Genomic DNA, 26026 nt, shown 5'->3' with positions numbered 1-26026 from the left:
TTTGATCAAAGCTCCCCTCCCTGACTGGCTTAAAACTGGAGCTATTCCCTCCCATCACTAATCTATATCCCTGCTTTGTTAAATCTGTTATAGCCAACTTCTGCACATGATCTGTGGAAAAAAGAGGGGAACTTGTTCAACATCTTTAGCTCTTAGGAGCAAGGGTAGGATAAAATATAAAACTCAACACAGTGGCTGACATATAGATTAACCCTGCACTGATGTGTCGGTTTTCCATGGTGCAAGGGAGGGCACGATTTTCAGTGTCCTCTCTTCCTTCTGCAGCCACCTGTGCATTCTGAAATGTGGTCTCTCAGGGTCCCCCGATCCTCAGTGACATAGTTTCAGGAGGCACAGGCTGCGGCAGAAGGAAAGGATTATTCTGAAGATCATACCACCCCCCCACCCCCGTGACAGGAAACCCTGCTGTGCCAGTGCAGGGTTTGTCTAGATCTAGGGCTGCACAACTTGGACCATCCAGCTGTTTTGGGACTACAACTCCCGTAAACCCCAGGCACAATGGTCAATAGTCAGGGATTCTGGGAGTTGTAGGCCAACATCTGACCCCTGCTAACTTGGCAAAGAGGTACCTTTTAACGTGGCGATTCTCTTTATTTAGCAGGGGGAGAGTAACTGGCCCTATCCACCTCCAGCACAGTACCTCCAGTGACTGTTGCTGGTGTCTATCTTGTGTTTCTTTTTAGATTGTGAGCCCTTTGCGGACAGGGATCCATCTTATTTATTTATTATTTGTGTAGACCACCCTGAGCCATTTTTGGAAGGGTGGTATAGAAATCGAATAAATAATAATAAAAAATAATAACAACATCTGCAGGAGGGCCGAAGCTGTGTAGCCCTGGTCTAGATGCTAGTCAATACCTTGAGGAACCTGCTACTGCAACATGGAGGAGATAAACAGTACTTAAGACTATGAACATATAAAAAGGTCTAATACATGGGTTGTGATTCTGCACATACTTACCCAGATGTAAGATTAAATGAACTCAGTGATACTGATTGTTGAGTAAATATGTATAGGATCAGGTTGCAAGGCTGCAATCCAGTTCACAGGCCACTTACATCACATTGGACTGCAACCTACATCACAAAGTGCTTCATTGGTGCAACAATTCTAGAGTAATGGTGCAATCATCAGCATGTTTCTTAAGACTATAAACATTAACACTGGCATAGTTAAAAGAACGATTGTAAAGCCTAAGTGGTTTTAATAGTTCTTTTTATCATACCAGGGGCTTTACTACATTCTCTAGAAACAGCATTTTTATTTTTATTTTAAAAGTTGCTTAAATAAAGGATTTTGCAGAACAACCAACCATTAGTGCTAATTGGGGAGCTTTTACAAGTCCCCTGAGCTAAAGAATAACATTCAATTGAACAAGTCCGATCTGGCAAACTGTTCTAAGTAAAGATTGCCCATAATGTTATTTTAAATAGCTATGTATAAAATAGGGATGTGTCCGGACCGGTCCGGACCTGGGTGGTTCGGTTGTGGGGGGTTGCTTTAAGAGCAGGGGGAGGGTTTACTTACCCGCTCTTAAAGCAACCCCCCACCCCAGTGCCGGACCCCAGTTTGGCGGTTCCGTGCACATCCATAGTATAAAAATGTGTAACTAGCAAGTTTGTATACCTTAAAGTAAAGTTGTGCCCTTGAGTCATTGTTGACTCCTGGCGACCACAGAGCCATGTGGTTTTCTTTGGTAGAATACAGGAGGGGTTTACCATTGCCATCTCCTACACAGTATGAGATGATGCCTTTCAGCATCTTCCTATATCGCTGCTGCCCAATATAGGTGTTTTCCATATTCTGGGAAACATACCAGAAGGGATTCGAACCAGCAACCTCTTGCTCGCTAGGCAAGTCATTTCCCCGCTGTGCCATAAACTTTGTGATCTGTTACGATCAAAGGCTGTCAAGTAGTGCAGTTCTAAGGAAGGACACAGGCAGGAACAGGTCTTTCTCTTAGCTTTTGTGCCATTGTGCTGGAACTGGGCATATTCATAAAATCCCATCTTGTATAGCAACACCTTATTACCACTACTTTTAATCAATTTTTATTAACAGATGAAATGGTTATTGGCCAGTGTGCACATTATGACTCCCATATGAAATCTGCCTCTTTATGGAGGCTGAATGGCAAACTGTTCAGAATCTTAGCATACAGATTACTGTCATGAGTTCTATTCAGACATTGCATTGTACAGGGCCCTGTTCACATATACAGGTGGCCCTCATTATTTGTGGTCCTGGCTCCCGGATGGGTCTAAGAGACCCATTTTATCTGTGGTACTAAAATAGGTTAAAATTTGCCTACTCGCAGTTGCTGAGTAGCCGGAAATGACCTCCGGTGTCACTTCCAGACATCATTTTACAGCATGGAGTTATTGTGAGGTTCTTTCTTAAAAAAAACAACTGGGGAGGGGGAGAATATTCGCCAAAAATTCAGCCAATTGGGCTGTTTTGGGGAAAATATCCAGAGCTGTGGAGAGCATGGTTCTGTGCATTTCTATCTTATTTCTCCACGCTTTTCACTTTTTTTGGCATTTTGTTTTGTTTTGTTAGGAACCAAACCCTTGATTCCCATAGGGGTAAGATTTCTTTATTCACAGTGTCTGTACTCGCAGTCATAGGTGAGAATGGAAGCCCTGCAAATAAAGAGGGCCAGCCAAGATACATAGTTTTATTTTTATTATTTTAATTGAGGCTTGATATTCAAGCCAAGTGTTTGTCATTGTTTTTATGGTTTGTGGACTGAAACAAACTCTTATGTTATATACATGTTTTTGTGAGAATGACTGTACATATGTTCATTTTAAAGATGAATCTAGGTACAGGCCCTCTCAAATGCAGCGTACAGATAGGAAGTGTTTGTTTTACTGTATGTGCACTGAACATAACATGTGAATAACTGTACATGTGTATACCAGACACAGATTGTACACGTGTTGAACATAGCATGTGACTAGGGCTTCAGTGTGAAGAATCATGCTATTCAGCGCCCAACTGGGCAGCGTGGCTGGTTTGCCCCAGCTCCCCTGCAAGAAGCACGAGGCTTCAGGGCTTCTGATTGGCCAAATGGCCCGTGCTGGGGGCAGAGCTTCGGCCACGTTGCCAGCTGCAACGCCGGCAAGCCTCAGTTTGTCTCAAGCAGGCAGCAGAGACAGACGTGCCGGCTGCAGCTCCTTCGGCTTCCGGCCTTCTTCTTCTCGGGTCGTGGCGGTGACGGGGAGATTGGGGGTTTCCACCTCGCGTGGCGGCGGCAGGAGATCGGGGGTGGGTTTTAACCCCCCCCCCACGGTTTGGATAGGCCTGTGGGCCTGGGGATTTGGCTGTGTGGGCGCTCAGCGCTGGAGAGGCTTCTGCACCCCCCACAACGGGACAAGGCCAGGTGCAGTGGCAGTGTGGGGTGGGGGCAACGTTGGTGCCTTTGAGAGTGGCCTCGCTCCTGTTTCATCTAGGGGATGCCCCCTCTGTTCCAGGCCTTGGTTGCTACGCTGCGATTGGAGCTCTGACACTGGGGATTGGGGAGTTTTTTGGAGTGTGAGGAGAGGTTTAAGGGACTTTGAAGATTCAGCCTTCTAGGGCCTGGGTGGGGGCTGGCAGCATGGGCCCCAAAAAGCGAAGGGAGAAATGGGGGGGGGGAGTCTGTAAAGCCCCCTTGGAGGCCTGCGCCTGCTGATGAGTTCTCTTCTGAAGATGATGCAGATATGGGCACTATTAGGGTGCTTATAGCTCACTTAGAGGCCCTGAAAAGGGAGAAGCAAGGGGGGGGGCAGCAAGCAAGGACAAGGGTGGTCCCTCAGGGGTTCTGGCTGGGCCTGGGAGGGGCACCAGGGGTGCCAAAGGCCAAGCTGATACATGCACTATCTGCCAGGATTGATGTGTTAGAAAGCAAGGAACAGCAGCCTGCTTCGGCATTCATGGACCTGACTTCTGACAAGATGGAGGCGATGGAGGGGACTGTCCTTGGTGAGTCTCCACACTACACCTGGCCTTGGGGGGATGCCTTCCATGGCTCCTGCATACAACCCTTATGGATGGCACCCGAGTATATATGACCCTCCCACCCCTTACGGGGCATGTGGACAGGTGTGGCAAGGCAGTGCGGCCGCCTTGGGTGAGGCCGCTGCTAATTTACCTGAGGCAGCACTTGCAACATCAGGCGCTCAGCTTCCATATCCGCAAGGTGACTCCGCCCTCCCGCTGGGGGATCACTTGCTGCCCGCTGTAAAGTAGCGCATTTGGCGGGTGGGTTTGTAGACATTTTCTACTTGCTTTTTAGGGAACCTGAGCCTGTTCTAAAGGAAGGTGAGCAAGAGGGAGGAGGAGAAGTCAAAACACAAGCCGGTTGAGCATAATTGGACGAACTGGCTGTCTGCATACACGATTTATATGGGCATAGTTCTCCAGGTCCATACATCAAGGGGCCCTGCCTTAGTCAAATACTTGGACATAATCCATAGGGGGTACATGGATTTTATGGGGAACACCTGGGAAGGCTATGATCGTTCTTTTTGCCTCAGAGCAGCTTTGAAGCCTGCTATCCTGTGGGATAAGCAACGCCAGGAACTTTGGCTCCTTATTATGACTCCATCGTGGCCCATATAGGGTGAGTGGGCCGAAAGCAGCCATTTACTATTCATGACATCCGCAGTGCAGTCTTCAGCACAGGTTGCTGTGCAGGGGGTTTAAGTTACCCTGTTGTGTTGGGCGTTTAATACCAGCAGCACTGCAGTCGCTCACCATGCCGCTTTAGACATGAATGTGGGTTTTGTGGGGGCAGGCACGCCAGTCTAACATCCTGTTTGTGGCTTCCCTTGTGCCAGGGGTCCAGAATAGCTTGGTGGATGCACTGTCTCATTTCCAGGAGCTCCGCTTTCATCAGCTGGCACCGGAGGCAGAATTGATACCCGACAGGATGCCCCCTTCATTATGGGGCCTTGGCGCATAGAGCCGTCTTGGCCTCTTTGGCCCCAAGCACGCGGGCCACGTACGATAGGCAGTGCAGGGCCTTTCAAGAATTTAGGCGCCAGGTAGGAGTGGGCCAAGATTGGTCTCTGCCTGTTGATCATTTGATGCAGTTCTTGGTTCATCTGAAGGGTAAGGGTTTGCTGCCCAGGGCCCTGGCTGGCTACCTCGCCACCATCGCCTTCTACACTAAAGCACAGGGGTTCAGGGATGCCACGGATGACTTTAGAGTGAGGAGGATGGTGGAGGGCTGGGCTAGGCACAATCTGGTGCAGCCTGACAGCTGCAGGCCCCTCATACCCACTGCTGTGCAGGCAGCATTGGAGCGCCTCTCGACCATCTGCCTGTCTCCCTATGAGGTTGCACTTTTCCACACTACCATGCTAGTTATGTTCTTTGGTGCTTTCAGGGCTAGCGAGTTGTTTCCTGGGGTAAGGGCAGACCCACGGCCAGGATGGTGCAGTTTGGAGACCTGACAATGGGACTGTCAGCAGTCTGGCCACCCGGAAGGGAAGTCCAGGAAGATAGTCCACAATACAAACTGGGCTGCAGAAACGAAACATGGCTTGGAATAGTTCTCTATATCAGGCTTGGGCTGAAAGCTGTCGACACGAGGGTTGACAAATGTTGTCTTCCAGCAGCTAACAGAAAGCTGTTGACGTGCTTTATAGTCCAAGCTGATAACTCAGCTGGCAGGGATTCAAGGCTTATCAGCCCTCTGCAAGAGGCGTTTACTCCTCCTGATAGTTTCCAGCTGTGCTCTTCGCCTTGTGACACACCTTTGCTGTGGAGTCAGTGGGGGTTGCCTGCACAGCTCATCTTCTTGTCTGTCCGTCGCTGTCTCTTCTGCCTCAGACTGCTGTGCCTGCTCTGAAACATCAGCTGGACCTTCCTCAGCCGTCTCTTGGGAACTGACAGCTGGGCTCTGCCCCTCAGGCATCCCTGCATCGGCTGAAAGGCTGTAAGCTTCCCCTTCCTCCTCACTATCTGAGATCAAGGGCGTGACAGGGACCTGTATTGGCGCAGCTACACCTTCGGTACTCTAAGACTGATGAGAGGGGCAGAGGGAGGTCAGTTTCCCTGCACCCTGCTGGTGCTTCGTCTCTGTGCGGGCCCTGGGAGACTATCTGGCTTTGCAGGGATCGGCGGTAGATTGCCTCTTCATCCATTGTGATGGCTGCCCCCTTTCACAGTACCAGTTTTGGGTGGTGGGGCGTTGAGCCCTGGTGGCAGAGGGGGTCCCCACTGAGCATCTATTGCTCCACTCTTTCTGTATAGGAGCTGCCTCGACAGCCTCTAGGTTTGGTCTTTCGGGCAAGGCCATCCAGCATATTGGATGCTGGCGGTCTGCCACGTACAAGCGCTATGCATGCTGAGTGCCTGTGAGGCAATTGATGTGTGCTTTCTCCTTGCAGGCCTTACGAGACGGAAGGAGAGGGCACATGTCCTCATCCTGGGCCATTCAATTGAGTTCTGGGCCCACAGAAAAGCATGTGGGGCACAGCCTGGAACAAACTAGGTCTCGGGAAGTGGGCATCGATCTCCTGGATCGGTTGACGGGGTGTGGTCATTGCCCAGTTTTTGCCTATGCTATGGGAATTCCTGTCAACCAACCCACCACCCGAAATCTTGGTGGTCCATATGGGGTAAAATGATTTAGCTACATAGTAACATCCAGGCTGACCTTGCCCAAGTTTTAAAATGGTTTCCTGGGGCTGTAGTAGTTTGGTCCTCTATGCTGCAGTGGAGGGTTTGGAGGGGTGCCGGGGCCCCTTATAAGATCGAAAGGGCACATAGGAAGGTTAATGCACAAATGGCAAGTTTTGTAAGGTCCCTTGGGGGTTGGTCGACAGCACATCCCGATAATTGTTTTTTTGGGGACCTGAGTTGTTTAGGGGGGATGGTGTTCACTTTTCGTCCATGGGGCTGAATCTGTTTCTTAAGGACCTTGATCAGGGATTGGCTATGGTTTTGCAAGGTTGTGGGTGGTTGTAGGGGTCAAGCTAGGCTAACCCCTGCTGTGGCAGGTACAGTGCGGTTGGAAATAACATCTGAGGCTGGTGAGCACCTTCAGGCAAGCATTTTGCTACAGGTCAGACAGGGAAACTCACTAGAGACTGCATGGCTCAGGGAGACCTGCCCTGGGTTAATCTCTGTCAGACTAAGCTCCACGGAATCGCTGAATGGCTACCGAGGGGTGCTGCTATGGCAGAGGCCTGGCCTTAGGCCGGCTAGGATGGACAGCCCCTGCTCTAGAGCATTGGGGCTGCCTGGATCCAAGGTGTGTCGCCCTATGCCATAGGCGAGGCATGCCCTGGTGGCGGATGCCTAGTGATAGCACACTGTATGGGGTGGAGAGCCAATCCCTGTTATTTAACAAGTTGATTATGAGTTAATAAAATTGTGGCCCTTATTTATACCAACACTCTGTGTCTCATGTCTTCTTGGGTGCTGGGCAATGTCCACGACACTGATCGCAACTGGAAGTGCTATGTAGATTTTCCATAACATGGTGGTGATCCGCATAGTAAGTTGCCATACTTTTTTGTTGTGTGAAGTAATTATAAAATTTCTTGTTTCAAATTTGTGTGACTCATATTTTCTTTTAATATTGTGAGCCATTTTGTGCAACTGCTTGGTGAAAAGGCAAGGTACAAATTTTAAAGGGAGGATAGATACAGAATCTGAATGTAGAAGTTTCTGTTCAATGGCTGTAAAGCATAGTCTATCCATTAGGCTGTAGTTGCACCAATGGATTTCCTTCCAGGACAAAAAGGGACAAAACTCACTTTTTAAAAAATCCTCTGCTGCTACTTGAACTTATGAGGTCCTTGAACTGCATTGTCCTTGAGGATTGTGAGAAGTGTTCCCTCTAACAAGGAGTCCCAAATATTGTTGTTGATAACAACTCCCATAACCCCCAAGCAAAAGCCATTGCAGCTGAGGATTCTGGGAGTTGTAGCCAACAACATCTGGGAATACCTGTTAGAGGAAACACTGATTGTGAGCATTCTTCAAAGGCCTTTATTTTTCAAAGGCTGTAATTTGATTACTTCTGAGAATTAGTCAGATATGTGGTTTGCATCAAAAGGTAAATCCACAACGGCTTGTCTTTATATAGAAAGCATAATTAACTGTTATTGTATCACTCTGGAAAATATTATTGAAAGAACAGAATACTCTAAAAAATCACTTTGAAATCATACAAAGTACTCCACCCTCCCGCCCAGAATATGCTTCAAAGAACAATTATTTATCTTCTAATCAAGTTTGAGGAAATTTATACAAATGTAGCAACATTCCTATGCAGGACTTTTAAGAACACATATAGTGTACATAAGGATCAAATAACATTAGGCAAAATAAAGTTATTTATTTTCAAAATTATACACTGCAGTTTTTGGCCAGCCAGCGGCATCCTAAAGGAGTATACAACACAAATAAAACCAAATATACATCAAAATGCTTTCCTGAAAAGTCAAGTTTTAACTTGCCACCGTAATCCTAAACTAAATTAGAGAAAAATGGCACAATAAGAGAAAGTTCTGCTTATTTTCAAGGATCTGCATGACAACACATTTCATACCGTGGCTTCAAAGAACATTGAGGGCTGATTGATGCATTACTGTAGCAGTGTGGCTTTCCCCCATGCTGTTCTCTTAAGTTTGGGCGGCAGAAAGAAACCATATGAGTTGGGTTAATCATATGATTCCTCCTCATTAAAATACTGCCTTCTCTTTGGGCAGTATTCATGTTGAAAAGAACCACATAATCGCCCATCCCCATGTGTCTTCTGCCTGCGAAAGTTACAGATGCAGTAATATAATAATTATATCTGAGTCCTGCCTCTGTCTCAGCACAACTCCTAATTGTAGCACTGCTGGGGGACAGGGGAAGGGAGATAACAGAGAGAGGTCTATCATGATAGATACCAACATTGTGCCACATGCTCCATTTTTACAGGGTGATGACGATGACATCAGGGATTTGGAGGGGAAGATAAGGTATTTCTTATGGAGACTATTCTCATGACAAGAGCCGCCTGGGGTCACCCATACACAGCTCATGTCATCTGGTGTGCTGGGAGCCCTCCACTCCCGACTTCCAGAAGAGGGTAGCCCTGGTTTTTTACCTGACATGTTACCGAGGTAAAATGAACCTGTGGTTTATTTCACCTTGGCAGGCGATCGAGTGCATAATCACTCCCAGGTAAAAATACTACCGCCCAGCCTGCCATTTCCGGCAGCGAGCCAGGGGAAAAAGTGGCTGAATCAAGAGTATGGTGGCTGCTCTAATGAGAGCAGTGGCCATGTTTGTGGCACAGAGAACTTTCCTAAAAAATGTTGGGCACTCCAGCAAAACAACAACAAATAACAAATCCCACCCCATAATTGCTCCTAAAGAAGAGGACTGCTCACATAATTAACCACACGCTTTAATGGTTTGCTGTGTCAGGGTATTGCTCAAGACCTTATTCACAATTAAACTCTTAATTTTGTGTCTTACACTGTACTATATTTTTAATGGGCACTTTAATGGACATTTTTAATATCGGATCTCATTTTGCTTATTTCAAATATCATATTAAAAACAAATTTACTCAAATTCCAGCCATTCAAATAAAACTCTTTTCAACTATGAAATCCCCAATATCTACCCAAGCAATTTTGGATGTCAAAAAAGGAACCTGCATAATAACGGAAGCTGTTACATTTCATGCTCATTGTGACTATAGACATCCTTTTAATGGTGAACACTGCTCAGTCACTGCTTCTCTTTCCAAATGCAACTAACTATTGCTAGGAGATGGGTCAACTTCTTTCATCAGTCTGTATATGTGCTGCATTCAAAAGAGTGCCTAGTCGCCATAAATAAATACAGAACAAGGGGAAATCGTCTGAGAGGTGAAAAATAGATTGATCAAGGTTCTGCAGAAACTTCTTTTTCTCTTCTTCATCACAGCTCAGATTGGCAACATTTCCCTGTGTTGCTCCTGTTTCAAGAAGCTGTTCCAAAACTCTGCACACAAAGAAAATATTTTCATATTGTATACAATACTTGGCTTGAACCTGGAAAGAAAAAACACAGGAGAAGACCATCATAATGCTGTTGTTTCCAGTAGCTCAGAAGAAAGGAAAGAAACTTCTGGACAGTTCCTACATGCAATGCACTACTCAATTCCTGACAACTGACAGCTGACAACTCACAGGTGTGAACAGCCGTCAATGAAAAGCATCATATTTGAGGTTCCATCTGTGGTGGCTGAACTATGCTGGCTCATTTGCACATAAAAGTTACCAATTGGTTTTGTTGCTATGATCAAGTGACAAACACGTATGGGTGAACTAGCACTTAGCATATTCCATAAATGAACATTGATTCACAATAGGCAGGTCATTGCATCTTCTTTCAGCATAATGCATGAAATTGAACCGCCCCCTCCCCAGCCCAAAAACCCCCACAAGAACTTAGCAGAAAAACAACATGCATCAGCCATGGTTGTGTCAAAAAGAAATAGTGAAAGCCTTTGTTGAATCTTTCATGAGGCAAGTACTGTATTTAGGATACTTAAATTTATATTCAAACAAGATGGCTTATCTTTGCCAATATTATTATTTATTTATTATATTTGTGCACCGCTCTGAACTTCCATTTCTGGGCATACGTTTATGTTTAAAGCAACATAAATAAATTAAAACAGAAATTAAAACCTTAAAACTATGTAAAACCACAAGTCTTGGGTGAATAAATGTGTCTTTAAAGAATTTTTAAAAGTTGTCAGAGATGGTGAGGCCCTTATTTCAGCAGGGAGTACATTCCAGAGTCTCAGGGCAGCAACTTTGAAGGCCTGCCCCTTGTAGCCACCAGACGAGGCAATTGCAGATGAACCTCTTCCGATTATCTCAATGGGCAATGGGGTTCATGGTGAAGAAGATGTTCTTTTAAATAACCAGGGCCTAAACTGTTTAGGGCTTAATATAACATGCAGACTGTGCAACAAAGGTTTGCATGGGCCAGGCTGGGCCGAGCGGTGGCGGCCTCCTCCTTTTCCTCCTGGCAGCTGGGCTGGCCTGCCACCTCTGCCTCCTGCTCCCCACTATTTTCTCCCCCATCCTGTCCCTGTCACTATCCAGGCAGCTGCTCGCAAACTCTCGCGAGAGCTGCCACGCATGGGATTAGCAGCACACACGTTTAAGAAAATTAAATATATAGATAATACATATAATAGACCATTCAGTCCTGTCCTATGATTACAGACAACCCATGCTCCATAGTTAGACCAAATTATATTCCACGTACATTCAATTCATGTGTTTTATGATCCAGAAATGAATGTTGCCTCCTGGCTTGATATCTTCCCCTTGTTAAAATGATGATGATAAGTTCTTAAGCACCTTAAAAAATTCCCAAGGCATTGTATTGTATAACATAAGATTAGCAACGACAAAACCCTGCCTGCTGGCTTACAATCTAAATCGCATCTAAAGCCTCTTCATGTTTCAGTTATACATTCTACACTCCATCATATTTATGCATCACTGGCAATACTGTATATGAGATATCTCACTGGTAATCAATGCACCAGCTGATGAGCTTTTTTGCAACATGAAATGATGCATCTATGACTTGTGAAGTCTAGAAAATACAACTTGGAAATCAATATATCCATGAGATAAACAATATATCCCTATATCCCTTTTAGCATATTTACATAGTTGTTTCAGTAACAGGCACTTGGGAGAACTATATCAAAAATTCAAGCCCGTAGAAATTCAGTAGGATGATGATGATGATAATGTATATTTCTCTTTTCTCAACTAAAAGGTTCTCAAAGTGGTTTACACAGAAAAAGAATAAGAAAAATGGTTCTTGGTTCCCTGTCCCCAAAGGGCCCACAGTCTAAAAATTAACACAATCTAGACACCAGCAACAGCCACTGAAGGGATGTTGTGCTGGGTTTAGATAGGGCCAGTTGCTCTCCCCCTGCTTAATATAAAGAGAGTCACCACTTTGAAAGGTGCCCCTTTGCACAGTTAGCAGGGGTTAACGGGCCAAAACAAATGAAGGAAATATCTCTGTAAAGTGTTACATTTCAAACAACTGTCCACTTCTAGGAGGGGAAAATATCTAGTGAAAAACCAAACCAAACCAGCCAGACCTGTGATTTAAGATGTTTGTACCCAAACAACATCAAAGCCTGTTCACTCAGGCAAAAGACAAAGGGCAGAGAAACATTTCCTGGAGCAGCTTCACTGACAAACCTGAGGTTAACTAATAGTTGTCTGCAGCATTATCACAGGCTCAACCAAGGCCTACGAAAACTTTTTAAAAGTAGCATGTAATACAGTTTCTACAGAGAGCAGAAGCAAAGCCCATCCTGACCAAGTGAAAACAATGTGAGGCTAAAAGATTAAGGAATGCCAAACACAGCATGATGAAAGATAGCAGCTTGCCTAAGGCCACCCAATGAACATTATTTGACTGAGCATTGATTGAACCTGTACGGGAAGGCATAGATCATATGCTTAAATGCAGCGTTAAACCAACTTCCAATTCAATTAACAAATACAAGCTAACATTTCATTTCCTTTGATTGAATTTTGGTTTCCTCATAGAGGGACGTATTTGTAAAAATGATTGAGTTACTCAGAAAACGTATGCAGAAAAATTGACTTATAGTAATATTTCCTTGTAATACCTGATCATATCTGCTCATTCTTAATCACCTTAAACACTCTTAGTTTAACTGGGATGAACAGAAAATTGTTAATTTCTCCCACCATACACATTTTGTCTCTTCACCTTTAAGCATCAATGGCTAGATGTACTTCACAGTGGTTTTCGAGATGACTCTATTCTGATAATTTTGGAGTAAACACACAATTTAACATCTGAATTTGTGGCCAAGAAATAGGAAGCTTTCACATAAGGCATCTGTCTTCTAGTTCTAGGAAGAGCTTAACAGTATACGGGAAATTTTCTGATCGTTTTTGATGCTGACGTATCATTTTTCTGATGATCCATCAGCATCATCAGAAAAATATGTAGCATTTTCAATTTTTTTTCTTACCTTGCGGACAGGGGCGGCCTGTGAACGCACCTCCGGGAGCGTGTGGCATTTTAAAGTGTAAACGGAGCCGGTGCTCCATGCCACCCAGCAGCCCTCGCGGTGGGGAATCGCCTCCGCCACTCACCTGGCTGCTGGTGGGGGCTCACCTCCGTGGGAGCCAGGTGAGTGGCGGAGGCAATTCCCCGCCGCGGGGGCTGCTGGGTGGCATGGAGCACTAGCTCTGTTTACACTTAAAGAAGCTGCCTGCCGCCCCCGCCCCCCACGTTCACAGGCTGTGCCTGCTTGAAGAGATTTCAGCGATTGCAAGATAAACTTAGTGGTCGATATGCTGTGCAAGGCAACGTCAGCCTGCCAGGGTTGTTGCACATATGAAAGTGAAACCGGGGAGCGTTATGGAATCAGGCGGTCACACAAGTACTTAAAACAGCACAGGCACTTCTGCAGCACTACTGCCATTACTTCCAAGGGAAGTAGTGTGATGCAAGGGTTTGCATGCAGCTTTAAGTACTTGCGTGACTGCCTGTCTCCGCAACACCCTCAGGCTGGCTTTTGTGTGTGTAGCAGCCCCAGCAGGTCGGAAACACCAATGTTGCATTGTGCAAAATGTCAGCCACTAGTTGTGGTGGGGGGAAGGTTTTCTGGTACTTTGACTATAAAGAAATGTACTGTGGTATGAGATTGCATTTGAAAATGAAGATCACTCCTATGCAAAGTGATTGCATAGGAAATCAGATGAATGATGTGGGCAGGGCAGACATAGGCCCCGTTTGGACATAACGCCAAACTAGAGGTAAACAGAGGTTTGAGTTTTTGATCGTCCGAAAGCGTGAAGCCGTGTTTTTGTCACCCAACTGCGGCTGTTTTTGCTCCGAAACCTGAATTTGAACCCTCAGTTTGTAGTGAGTTTCACTGCTGAAACCTGAGGTTAGAAAGCTGCATTGTGTTGTCCAAATCCTGCTGCCTGGTACAACCTGGGTTTTGTGTGTAAGCTCCTCCCGCCACCAGAGAGAAGCCGGCTCAGAGAAGCCCTTCAATGCGTCAATTCTAGGGTGACCACATTTCTCACTGGCCACCTCTCGGAGCCAGTGCCCCACCCTCTACATTCCCCTTGCTGCTCCTGTCACTGCTGGGCAACAGGGCTGCTGCATCCCGGCAGTTCCTGCATTTAAATGGATGGAACAGCATTGGGGAAAGCACACTTTAGATAAAAGAAGAACAGACACATAAGCAAGGGGCCCTTTTATTGACTTAACTCCTGATCTAGCCCCATTCCTGGGGCTCTCAGACCTTATCAATGAATTTGTTCTTAATGTACACAAAGGTGTGGGGGGACGGGGCCAGACTGAGGGACATGCCTGAGAATCCCGGAGGAAGACACGTGGTTCCCGGACCATGGAAGGGCCAGGGCTGCTATCTGGTACTCCAGGAACAGAACTTATTGACTTCCTGGGAGGGGATATGTATACTAAGGCAAGCTAAGGATCCTGGGGGTTTGGTTCATTGTAACCAAGGGTGCCACCAGGCTTGCAGACCTGGGCAAAGCAGTGAGAGAGACCCAAAACACTCTTGTCCTCGTGCCAGCTTGCCGGCCAGGGGGTTAGCCTTCTCATGAGAGGGTCAGTCAACTGGAGAAAACAGAAACATTAATATGTTTCAGCTCTCCGTTTGACTGCACTCTCATGAGGTAAACTTTCTCACTATAGCCCTCCCCATGCTGTTGTGGGGCTCCCAGAACCACTGGTTAAGAATAGAACCCATAGTCCACACTGTCCCCCTTGCACCTAACCCTTCCAGTCAAACTGTAGTACAGGCTGCTTTGGGTGTTTGAGTGGTTCAAGGTTGGGTGGACAGACAAGGATAGACTGGGGATGAATCCTATGTCCCAGGCTAATCAGTACTGGCTGGGCCCAATGCTGCGGCGAATGCAAACCAGCCACTGTGAGGCACTCTGGGACGTCTGGGTAACAACACTTGTGGATGAGAATGGTCCTTCGCTAGCCAGGTGACTGTAAGCAGCGAAACTGAGCACTAAGATGTGTTGCAGGGAGATCAGACTTTTTTTTAGGGAGCACTTATATTCTTGGTTCCCAGCAGTTGCAGGGATGGGGAGGGATGTTGCCAAGGCTTTGGTGGAACTGCCAACCAGGCTGGATGGTAGTTGTATTACCCCTGCTAACTTGGCAAAGATGCACCTTTGAACATGGTGATTCTCTTTATTTAGCAGGGGAAGAGTAACTGGCCCTATCCCTCCCCAGCACAACATAGGAACATAGGAAACTGCCATATACTGAGTCAGACCATTGGTCTATATAGTTCAGTATTGTCTTCACAGACTGACAGTGGCTTCTCCAAGGTTGCAGGCAGGAATCTCTCTCAGCCCTATCTTGGAGAAGCCAGGGAGGGAACTTGGAACCTTCTGCTCTTCCCAGAGCCGCTTCATCCCCTGAGGGGAATATCTTGCAGTGCTCACACATCAAGTCTCCCATTCATATGCAACCAGGTCAGACCCTGCTTAGCTATGGGGACAAGTCATGCTTGCTACCACAAGACCAGCTCTCCTCTCCACAGTATCTCCAGTGACTGTTGCTGGTGTCTATCTTATGTTTCTTTTTAGATTGTGAGCCCTTTGGGGACAGGGATCCATCTTATCTATTTATTATATCTCTGTGTAAACCGCCCTGAGCCATTTTTGGAAGGGCGGTATAGAAACGGAATTAATAACAACAACAAAGGCCCTCCAGCCCGCATCTGTGTCTCTATGGCCAGGCACTCTCATGAGTGAGGGGTCCGCTCCAGCGCAGGATCCATCTTCATTGCCTTCAAGAAGAATCTCTTGTGATTTAATTCTGCTCTAGATGGACAGCTCTTCTCATGAGGTTTGGCTGAGACCAAGCATGCTTGCACCCAGGGGAGGGGCTGAGCCCCCCCTTCCTCTACCAACTTGTATAAAAAATTAAAGCAATACTACCAAAAATTGAAGGAGAAAATTGTAAGTAGTTTTGACCTGTTCCTAGCAGTCTCATCCTATCCATCCATCCATAAGCACTCATGCACAGAATAGGGATAGGGGTCTAGGGGGAGAAAAAAAAATTAGAAGTCCCTTGAGAAATGGAGGTGGGGGGGCTCATGTAACACTTGGCATATCTGCTGGAGAATGGGATGGTGTGGGTGTGTCACAAATTCATTCATTCATTCATAGCTATTGCCAGTAGCAAACTCATTCTGTGAACATGATTCCCTTGCCAACTGAGCAGAGGCACCTTTAAAAAGTGGTGATTCTCTTTATTGAGCAGGGGAAGAGCAACTGGCCCTATCCATCCACAGTGTTACTGGTGTCTGTCTTATGTTTCTTTGTTTCTTTTTTAGATTGTGAGTCCTTTGGGGACAGGGAGCCATTTTATTTATATCTACATCTATCTATCTATCTATCTATCTATCTATCTATCTATCTATCTAAACCGCTATGGGAACTTTTGTTGAAAAGCGGTATATAAATTTTTGTTGTATTCGTATATGAGAAAAAGTAGAAGGATGACTTGTGCAGTATATTTAACCAGTACAAGTGGAAAGAGAGGGGGCCCAATCTTCTCTTCCCAGGGAAGGGAAGAAGGGGGCCACAAGACCCTTCCTCCCCAACTGAGGAAGACAGTGGTGCGAACGGTGTGAGGAAAGGGTTAAAATGTCTTTGCCCTGCCGAGGGTGGGCGAACACCGCCGAAAAGGCACAATTGAGCTAAGCACGCCCCCTCTAACATCGTGGCCAGTGGTTGCAGCTTCACTAGCATGCTGATGCTTTGCCAACAGTCTGGCGACATGAGTGGAATGAAGCTTGCTGGGATACAGCCTGGGTGGACTAGGAAGAGGGAGGGGTTCCTCTGCCCAGAAGCCAGAGGTTGCCAAACTATAGTTAGTCAGTCATCTGTGGCATGATTCTCAGCTTCACAGATTAACCACAGCTTCTTCTTCTTCTGGTTTCACGCTATGTCCAAATGGGTCCATACAGTCTTAAATATGTGAAGCCTGTAATTTAAACATTCTTTCTGGGGAGTAAGTCCTATTGAACTCAGTGGGGTCTACTTCCGAGTACACATGCTTAGGACTGCACTGTTAGGCTGGATCTATAGTACATGCAGCACAATAGTGTGAATGAGGATGGTAGTTGTAGAATGGACTGTACAACTTCAGACTGGGGGTACCCTTTTGTTGCATTTTCGCAATCTAAAATGTCTTTACAAGTAAAAAAACTAATAAAGCAGAGCGAGAGCTAGACTAAACCTTTTTTGGCTGGTGTTCTAGTTTTTGCTTGTAAGATGCTTTTTTAAAGTGTAAGGGAGCACCTAAAAATGGCATCTCCCACATGTACAGGGGCGTAACTACCATTAGGCAAGGGGAGGCGGCTGCCTGGGGGCCCCCACGCCTCGAGGGGCCCCCCAGAGGCAAGTCACATGTGAAGTGAGTGTGTGTGTATCAGCGAGGGGCCCATTTTAAAATTTTGTCTCTGGGCCCACTCCAGCCTCGTTACGCCCCTGCACATGTAGTCTAAAGTAGAGCAGTCCAGTCCACTATCTCAGCTCCTATTTCTGTTTCTATAGATGTGGCTACACACACATTCCTGACCAATGAAATATCTACCAGAGTTTGAGAGGTGTACAGATGGAAGCTGTGTGGTCAGGGTCGTTGCTTGTTTACCATCCCTCCCCCCCTTGGAATGCATCACAGAAAACATGTGCAAATGTACTAACATATTCACTTCTTTTAGAATACAATACTAAGGGGAAAATAAAAGAATACTATACATAGGATATATTTCATTCTTCTCATTTCTAGGCACATAAGTTAGATACCCTTGGTAGAAACTTGTGATTACCATCATCAAGTTCAATGGATATCAGAACAGATCACCATGAGTAAATGTGCGATTGTCACTGAAATATCAGAGCAAAATGTTCATCCCTGCTTTGCCATGAGGAAAGTTGATATCTCAAAGCAACAAGAGAGTACAGTACTGACTTTTTGAGGTGATAAATATTGTGGATAAAGTTTAATCTTAAATGTGATAAAATACAAATATCTATCATATTTCAAAGTGAAAAGAGACTTTTAGACCTGAAAGGAGCTCTCTCTCTCTCTCTTTTAATTTTGTAGCATCAATATAAAACATCTCTTCATTCCAGGGAAATTGCTTTTAGTGGATTTTCTTTCCCTGTGTCAAACCACCAAGCAGGAATCTTGGCAAATAAATTGAGTGAATGTTGCTTGTTGTGTTTGCACATTGATTATGAACATTTCATTTCTACATTCAGAGTTGCTTGATCTGTTATCTCATAAAAGAACAGGTTTAGACAGATTCTCCGCAGGATATAGAGAAAGGATCAAATGAGAGAAAGTATCTAGTAAATCTCTCACCTAACTTCTCAGTCACACTTCAAAAACTGTTCATCATGACACATATTGTAAAGTAATATTTGCTAGGGCAGTCAAAATAACTATAAACAAAAATAGCAGTATAAATTTGAAGTAGTGAAACAATGAACAACTTATAGTGGCCGTCTTTTAAGTTTTCCCCCCTTGTATTGGAGAGTTAGTTGGTGAACACAAATATGGTTGCCACGTGGAGAATGTTTTATATCGTTCCATGTGCCATCCCCAGCACAGCATTCGTCCAGTGGCTGTTGCTGGTGCTTATCTTATGTTTCAAAAGTGATTAATTTATTTTCTGACATTGTTGCAAGCACCTTAGAGCAAAACAAGGAATGACCATATTTGCTCCATGAATTCACATTCTTTCAAAGACAGCTAAATTCAAGTTGCTGAAATCTCATTTACAGAAGCATAGCTAAGCAGAACAAGAAATCAACTTTATATTGCTATGGTTGCTGGACTATGAATTTATGGACCAATCTTTCTGCATTTTACGGTGGCAGATACTTAAACTGTCAGATGCTGAAGTTCATTAGATTATTTTTTAAGGTGCTCTGATATACATCTTCACAAGTAATGTATGAAATACATACTTCATATCCAAAAACCAAAAAATAAAGTTGTATCCTTCACAACTTGCCCCTCAAATTAAAAGGTAGCTATAGAGGAAGAATCATTTTTTAAAAATCAATTTTGCTTAAGACTAAGCCTTTTAATAGAACAGGTGATTGAAGGAAGGAGCAAATACATTTTTAAAAAAGGTTTTGGGGTGCGTATCTGCCATCTATGATAGCTAGACTCTTTGTTCCCTATAATGTTGCTTTTAAATTTTGGTTTAGTAATTGGTAAGAGGAGATGTTGTTGCACTTCCCCATAACTGTAGTTTTGAAAGCATCTATACAACCTGGAATGACCCTACAAGTAGTATTTTGAAGAAAACAATCCTCTATAATAAAGTGCCTGGGTGTGCGCCCGTGTCCTCCTGTGTCTGTGCCCGTGACTCCCTCGGCCATTCTGGGCATGCGCGGAGTGAGGGAGAAATGGCCGCAGGCACCAGGCGGCCATGTTGGCCGGTTGGTCAGCCCAGCCGAGGGGAGGCCAGAGGCGGCCACGGGGAGGGCAGAGGCGGCGGCGGTGGGTCCAGCCCGGCCGCAGGGAGAGGAGAGGCGGCGGCGGCGGGTCTAGCCCGCCCGCCGAAAAGAACAGAGGCGGCGGCGGCTGCGGGTCGCCAGGCAGCACTCTTGGCGGCGGCGGTGGAACTCACCGCCCGCCCAGAAGGCCAAAGGCGGTATCGGCGGGCGGCACCACCGCGGAGTCCCCCCCACCCACCCAAAACCACCGCGGAAGGTGGAAGGTCCGGCCCGGGAGGAGGCGGCGGGGGAGGGCGGAGAAGGCAACTAGTGCCCGTTATTTCAACAGGCTGAAAAATACTAGTCCTCTATAATCAAGTTCAGGTCTCCACTGCCACCTCACTGAGGAGCAGTGACTTGGGAAGCCTCCAAGCTGTTGCTTTATCATTGATTTCTTTATGAAATTTGCTGCATATTTATTGTATTTACCGGAATCCAAGACTACATTTTTTCCCAAGTTTTTGATATTAGAAATCAGGAGGTCATCTTAAATTGAGAGTCCTGTTCCTTCTGAGTAAATGCAAGTAGAATCTGTATTTAACCTCTACTTTTTATTTATTTATTGTTTGATTTATATACTACTTTCTATTAAAATAATCTCAAAGTGGTTTACAATGTAATTAAAACAATGCATAATTAAAATACAAAAGTACAGATAATATAAACATAATATCTCTAATTAAAATGTAATAATCCATTAAAAACAATAATACATAAAATACAAAGCAGCAGTAGTAAAAATGATACTTTCATTTGAAAGCCTGGTTGAAGAGCCACATCTTTACTTTTTTGCTAAAACTGTGAAGAGCAGATGCCAACAGGGAGAGCATTCCAAAGCCTGGAGGCATTGACTGAGAAGGCCCTGTCCCACGTAATATGATCCTAGCGGGCAGCCTTTTTAAGGGGGTCATCTTAAAATCAGAATTGTCTTCGATCAAGGTAAATACGGTACTACACATGTGTGGTATGACCATATTCTTAGATCAGTTTCTGCTATAGATGTAGCAGCTGCCAGACTGAGATGAAACCAGGGCAATTTGTACTATCCTAGAGTAGAATTTATCTCTATAAGAAAGGGAAATCTTGAATATTGGGGAGAAGTGAATTCTACACATCCATTAGTCTATATTTTTGCAAAATATCCTCTAGGGGTGATGTGGTCTGCCCACCAGAGATGGTGAGGAATATTGTGTCTGTGATCACCATGTCTTAAATCTAACATTCCTCTAATGTACGGAAATCAATTCAGAGGGTAAAATTATATCTCAATGCAAAATTATAAATGCTTCTCTGAGGGAGAGCAGGATGCCTCCTTGTCCTAAGGAGGCTATTATAAGACCACTTATAAGACCACCAAGCTGCACTGGATCCCTCAGAATTAGCTCATTACAGACCTGTTTCTAATCTTCCATGGTTAGGCAAGGTGATTGAGCGAGTGGTGGTCTCTCAGCTCCAGGCAGTTTTGGATGATGCAGATTATCTAGACCCATTTCAAACTGGCTTTTGTCTGGGCTATGGGGTTGAGATTGCCTTGGTCAGCCTGATGGATGATCTCCAACTGGCTATCAACAGAGGGAGTATGACTCTGCTGATCCTTTTGGATCTTTCTGCAGCTTTCGATACCATCAACCATGGTATCCTTCTGAACTGCCTGAGGGAGGTGGGATTGGTTGGCACGGTTTTACAGTGATAACATTCCAACCTCTATGATTGATTCCAGATGGTGTCACTTGGAGACTGTTGTTTTGCAAAGCAAGAACTAAAGTGTGGAGTTCCACAAGGCTCCATACTGTCTCCAATGGTCTTTAACATCTACATGAAACTGCTGGGAGAGATAATCAGGAGGTTTGGTGCAGGTGTTATCAATATGCTGATGACGCACCTAGATCTTTTTCTCCATGTCGACCTCAACAGGAAATGGCATATTTCCCCTACATGCCTGCTTGGAGGCAGTAACGGGCTGGATTAGGGATAACAAACTGAAGCTGAATCCAAATAAGACAGAGGTACTGACTGGGGGGGGTCGGGACCCGAGAGATGGTTTTGATCTGCCTGTACTGGAGGGGGTTACACTCTTGCTGAAAGATCAGGTATGTAGCTTGGGAGCGCTCCTGGACCCAAAGCTCTTCCTGGTTTCTCAGGCTGCAGCAGTGGCCAGGAGCGCTTCTTATCAGCTTCGACTGATATGTCAGCTATGCCCATTTCTAGAGGTAAATGACCTTAAAACAGTGGCTAGTTGAATAGATTGGCTAGTTGAACAGGGGCATTACTGCCATTTTAAATCTCTCTCTCTCCTTGAATGATCAGGGTGGCTTTTACTTTCTCTCCCATTAATTTCTCTCCAGTTTTGTCTCTCACAAAGCAGCCTCTCTTTCCCCTCCCCTGTCCTGCAGCAAAATTCTCCTAGAATTTAGGAGAGTTGATGTTAAAAATCCTTGTTCTGTCAATGTAAATTTTTGTTCAAGCTGGCATTTAGAAATTGGTTCTGCCTCTCGAAGTCACTATTTTGTGTTGGTAGCTCCCGAGGCTCCAGCTAATTAATATATATATATATATATATATATATATATATATATATATATATATATATATATATATATATACACACACACACACACACACACACACACCATAATTTTGGGTAGAAAGGCCACAGCAAGTATGTTATTAAAAGTTATTTATTGCCATCTGTGGCGTTTACGCTGATGCGGCATTTATGGTAGAATCCAGGGTCAAGTTGCAGTAAAATTTTAAGCATTTAACACAACCAAAAAATAATGCATGATGTCCAGCTCTAACTCCGGCCTTTACGCTGATGCAGCGTTTCTGCAATTTTTCAGCCTTTCCCCCTTACTGCAGCTTTTACACTGATGTGGCCTTTCTGCCCAAAATTACAGTATTATTTTTAAATAGTGGCTCCCGGCAGCCTTAAGTCTGCCCATCCCTGCAGCAGAACATGCAAATTTCATGCAGTCTTTCCCTTTTTTTGGAGAGGGGTAATATTTTGTCTGTGAAAAAAATTTGGGGGTAAAAATTTTTTGGGGGTACAAACCAGCAAATGCTTTCCTCATAGGAATAGGGACATAGGAAGCTGACATATATTGAGTCAGACCATTGGACCATCTAGCTCAGTATTGTCTGCACAGACTGGCAGCAGCTTCTCCAAGGTTGCAGGCAGGAATCTCTCTCAGCCCTGTCTTGGAGAAGCCAGGGAGGGAACTCGGAACCTCCTGCTCTTCCCAGAGCAGCTCCATCCCTTAAGGGGAATATCTTACAGTGTTCACACATCACATCTCCCATTCATATGCAACCACAGTGGACCCTACTTAGCTAAGAGGACAAATCGATGGCTATTTCACAAACATAACTACCAAGGAATTTTTTTTCTTTAAAATCTACAACCAGAGACCTAAAAGGGCAAGATGGAAAAATTTAATTTGATGTCAATTAAATCAAGCTGTGCTGCTCTCCCGTTTAGTTTATGCAGATGTTAGGCAGGGAAAGAACTCTCTGGAGAGAAACCCAGCATGGCGAATCAAAATCTGAACAGAATATTAAGATTCTAAGTTGAAATGACGGGCAGTCAAAATCAGATGTATGGAATTTTTTTTTTTAAATGCATTTCAATTCCTCAGAGGTACAGAAGTCTATTCAGCTGTACCCAATAGTGTAGTTCAAGATTGAGAAATATTTTGCCAAATGAAATATGCAAGCAATTACTTCTTTTACTTCAAAAGAACATTGATGGAAACTCAAATAGATTTTCCTAATGTAATTTCAAACCTGAATTGATCCAATTTGTGTTGGGGTGGGTGGGAACACCCATCTTTCTGCTGCCTCTCCATTAATTGTTTCACTGCTGATCTTGTAACTATCAAAGACAACTATTAGTAAACTTTTACTTCTTCCTATTGAACTATCTGAAATGTAAAAGTACAGAATGCACCAACAGTCAGATTCATTAAGGTCTTGCAGCTGGGTACTTGGACATTTCCACTGGCCTCCATAGGCTTAACTACAGGACCCATAGCTTGAGAATCAGAGTAAAATTTCCCTTCTCTAAGGATAAATGGCTTAATGACCTTTATCAGCTGATTTGGGATAATTATGTCCAAAACAACACAGCCTGCAATGCTGTGAAAAACTGCAGTACTGTTCTAGTACAATTAATGTCAAGACCTGTAGCTCTGACATTAATGTAGCCCCAAAATAGGAAATTTCAGCATGGGATAATTCACAAGTAATATTTAGGGCAGTGAAAGAATAATTTCTCACAATCCTTCCACACTGATTTCATTCCAGTGAATAATAAAATCACCTAACTACAGTGGCCATCACTGAAAATTCAGTTTTAGGTGACTGCATCTCTTATGTTTGGCTGTACTGTGATTTGGGAATATCAGATAAGATAACCAGTGAGTCATTTATTCGCTCTCTTGGCTGCTGATTCTTTCTGTATGGTGATAGAGCAGGTACACACACACGCATTAAGTTAACTAATTATATTAACTCATGAGAAGACAGATTTGTGCTTGAGCATATTTATATCATACTGGAATAGTAAGGAATCAGATTGGTGTAGGCCTGAACCAGACCAAAGCCATGTTACCTTTCATATATTCTGTCTGTGTAAGGGGGGCCTAGGGGATTCCTTATAAGGAGTTGCTTTTCTGTGCCAAGGAGGGCCAGGAGAGACTAGATAAGAAGGTGATGAGGTATTCACCTAAAAGAATACATGCGCAGAAGTTAGCTGGAAATTTACAGAAAGTCCAGACAAAGGAAAGGGGCAGTACCTATGCACCATCTCCTAGGCTATAAATATGTCATGCTTGTAAATGATTGGGGTCTTGGGTTTGAGCAATAGCTGCCCTTTGTTACTATAGAGCAAAATAAAGCCTTTTACATCCTTCTCGGCTGGTGAAGTGTTTGGCTACTGACCCAGAAAAGAACCTCTCTTTGTTGGGGTACAACAAGATCATATCCACCCTTTGGGGATATTTGGCACGGTGTAATATTACATGTTGTACTTCGTCAAACACTGGCTGTAGATTTCAATTATTGTTGTTTAATTAATACATTCTTGACTAATTTTATTTTAAATTTTGTGAAATTCTAACACATTTAAAAAGAAATATCTGCTAGCATGCAATTCATACTGCAAGGAGATCTCTCCTATGATTAACATGTAAATTATGAAGCCAAAATACCTACATGATGAAATATGTAAATTGTTAGGCTTTCTTTCCTAATTATACCTTGACATTGTCAGTCACTGTTCATTTGTTTTAATTTAATTTGCTATTTTAAATCAAACAGGATTTATAGAATGCAACACAGCTCATGCAACTTAACATGATTTTTTCCATTTATTGAACATAATTAAAACTTTTTTGATGCAACATTTCAAATTTAAGAGCATGCATATTGCAGGAAAGCTATATTAGATCTATTAGTAACAGATCAGCACAGTACACCCTCTATAATTATTGCAGAATTCTAAAAGTATATACAGACTCTGAAACGAAGTCACAACAAAGCAACCAACTAAACATGTAGGAATGAAATAAAGCTAATCCCTATCATTTATTTTTATTTTTATTTTTAAACTGAACAGAGGCCAGTTGGGGTGGGGGAGATTCCAGATAGTTACAATCCTACTAAGAATAATTATTGGAAAAATAAGTAAAAGGAAATAAAGGGTCCTAGCAGCCAAACAAACAAACAAAAAATCATGATAATAATCTCTGTTGTTACATTATAAGCCATTATAGAACCAGAAAAAAAGGTATAAGCCATTATAGAACCAGAAAAAAAGGTATAAGCCATTATAGAACCAGAAAAAAAGGTATAAGCCATTATAGAACCAGAAAAAAAGGTATAAGCCATTATAGAACCAGAAAAAAAGGTATAAGCCATTATAGAACCAGAAAAAAGGTAAAATAAGCCAGTTCCAGCCAACTGTCAAGTTGCCCAATTTCTGAGTGCTATTCAGGCATTTGCTGTCAATACAGAAGGATGCACTGGGCAATGGTACATCAGAAGCAATGCATTATCAAATCAGAAAATAATTATAAATACAAATGTTACAACCAATAATCTTTTCAGAGTTATGCAGGCAACGGCAGGCATGAAAATGTGGCTCTAATTACAGAAGGCTAACTGAAAGAACCATAACATTTTTCACCACTTAATGGTGTTGTCTTGGCATGAGATTTGTGGAATTGTACTAACAGCATATTTATTACTAGAGTGCGTTCTATAAAGCAAGGTTATATTAATGCAAATTCACATCAAGTTTCACATTAAAAGCAAACTCTATCTTAATCCATTTTTTAAAATCAGCAGATAACAAAACCATATTACATGAACAGCAAATTAAGATATCAAACAAAACGTTATTGGAATTGTGCTGTTTCAA

At 43.9% G+C, this 26026-nt stretch overlaps 1 protein-coding gene and 1 long non-coding RNA gene across 3 annotated transcripts in view; one reads left to right on the top strand and one right to left on the bottom strand.

The window, feature by feature from the left end:
- Window positions 1-26026, bottom strand: part of MEI4 (meiotic double-stranded break formation protein 4) — a 328392-nt gene that overhangs the window by 19111 nt on the left and 283255 nt on the right. The gene's annotated exons all lie outside the window — the stretch shown is intronic.
- LOC128340989 (uncharacterized) overlaps window positions 3175-26026 on the top strand; it is a 38513-nt gene continuing 15661 nt past the window's right edge. For both annotated transcript variants that reach the window (XR_008314128.1, XR_008314129.1), the window contains exons 1-2: window positions 3175-3292; window positions 3894-3988. This is a non-coding gene — a long non-coding RNA (uncharacterized LOC128340989). The remainder of the gene's footprint in view (window positions 3293-3893; window positions 3989-26026) is intronic.

This window comes from Hemicordylus capensis, chromosome 1 (genome assembly GCF_027244095.1).
Source record: "Hemicordylus capensis ecotype Gifberg chromosome 1, rHemCap1.1.pri, whole genome shotgun sequence".
NCBI classification, from domain to species: Eukaryota; Metazoa; Chordata; class Lepidosauria; order Squamata; family Cordylidae; genus Hemicordylus; species Hemicordylus capensis.
Note: the sequence above shows the minus strand (reverse complement) of the source record. Positions and strands in the feature narration are given on the sequence as shown.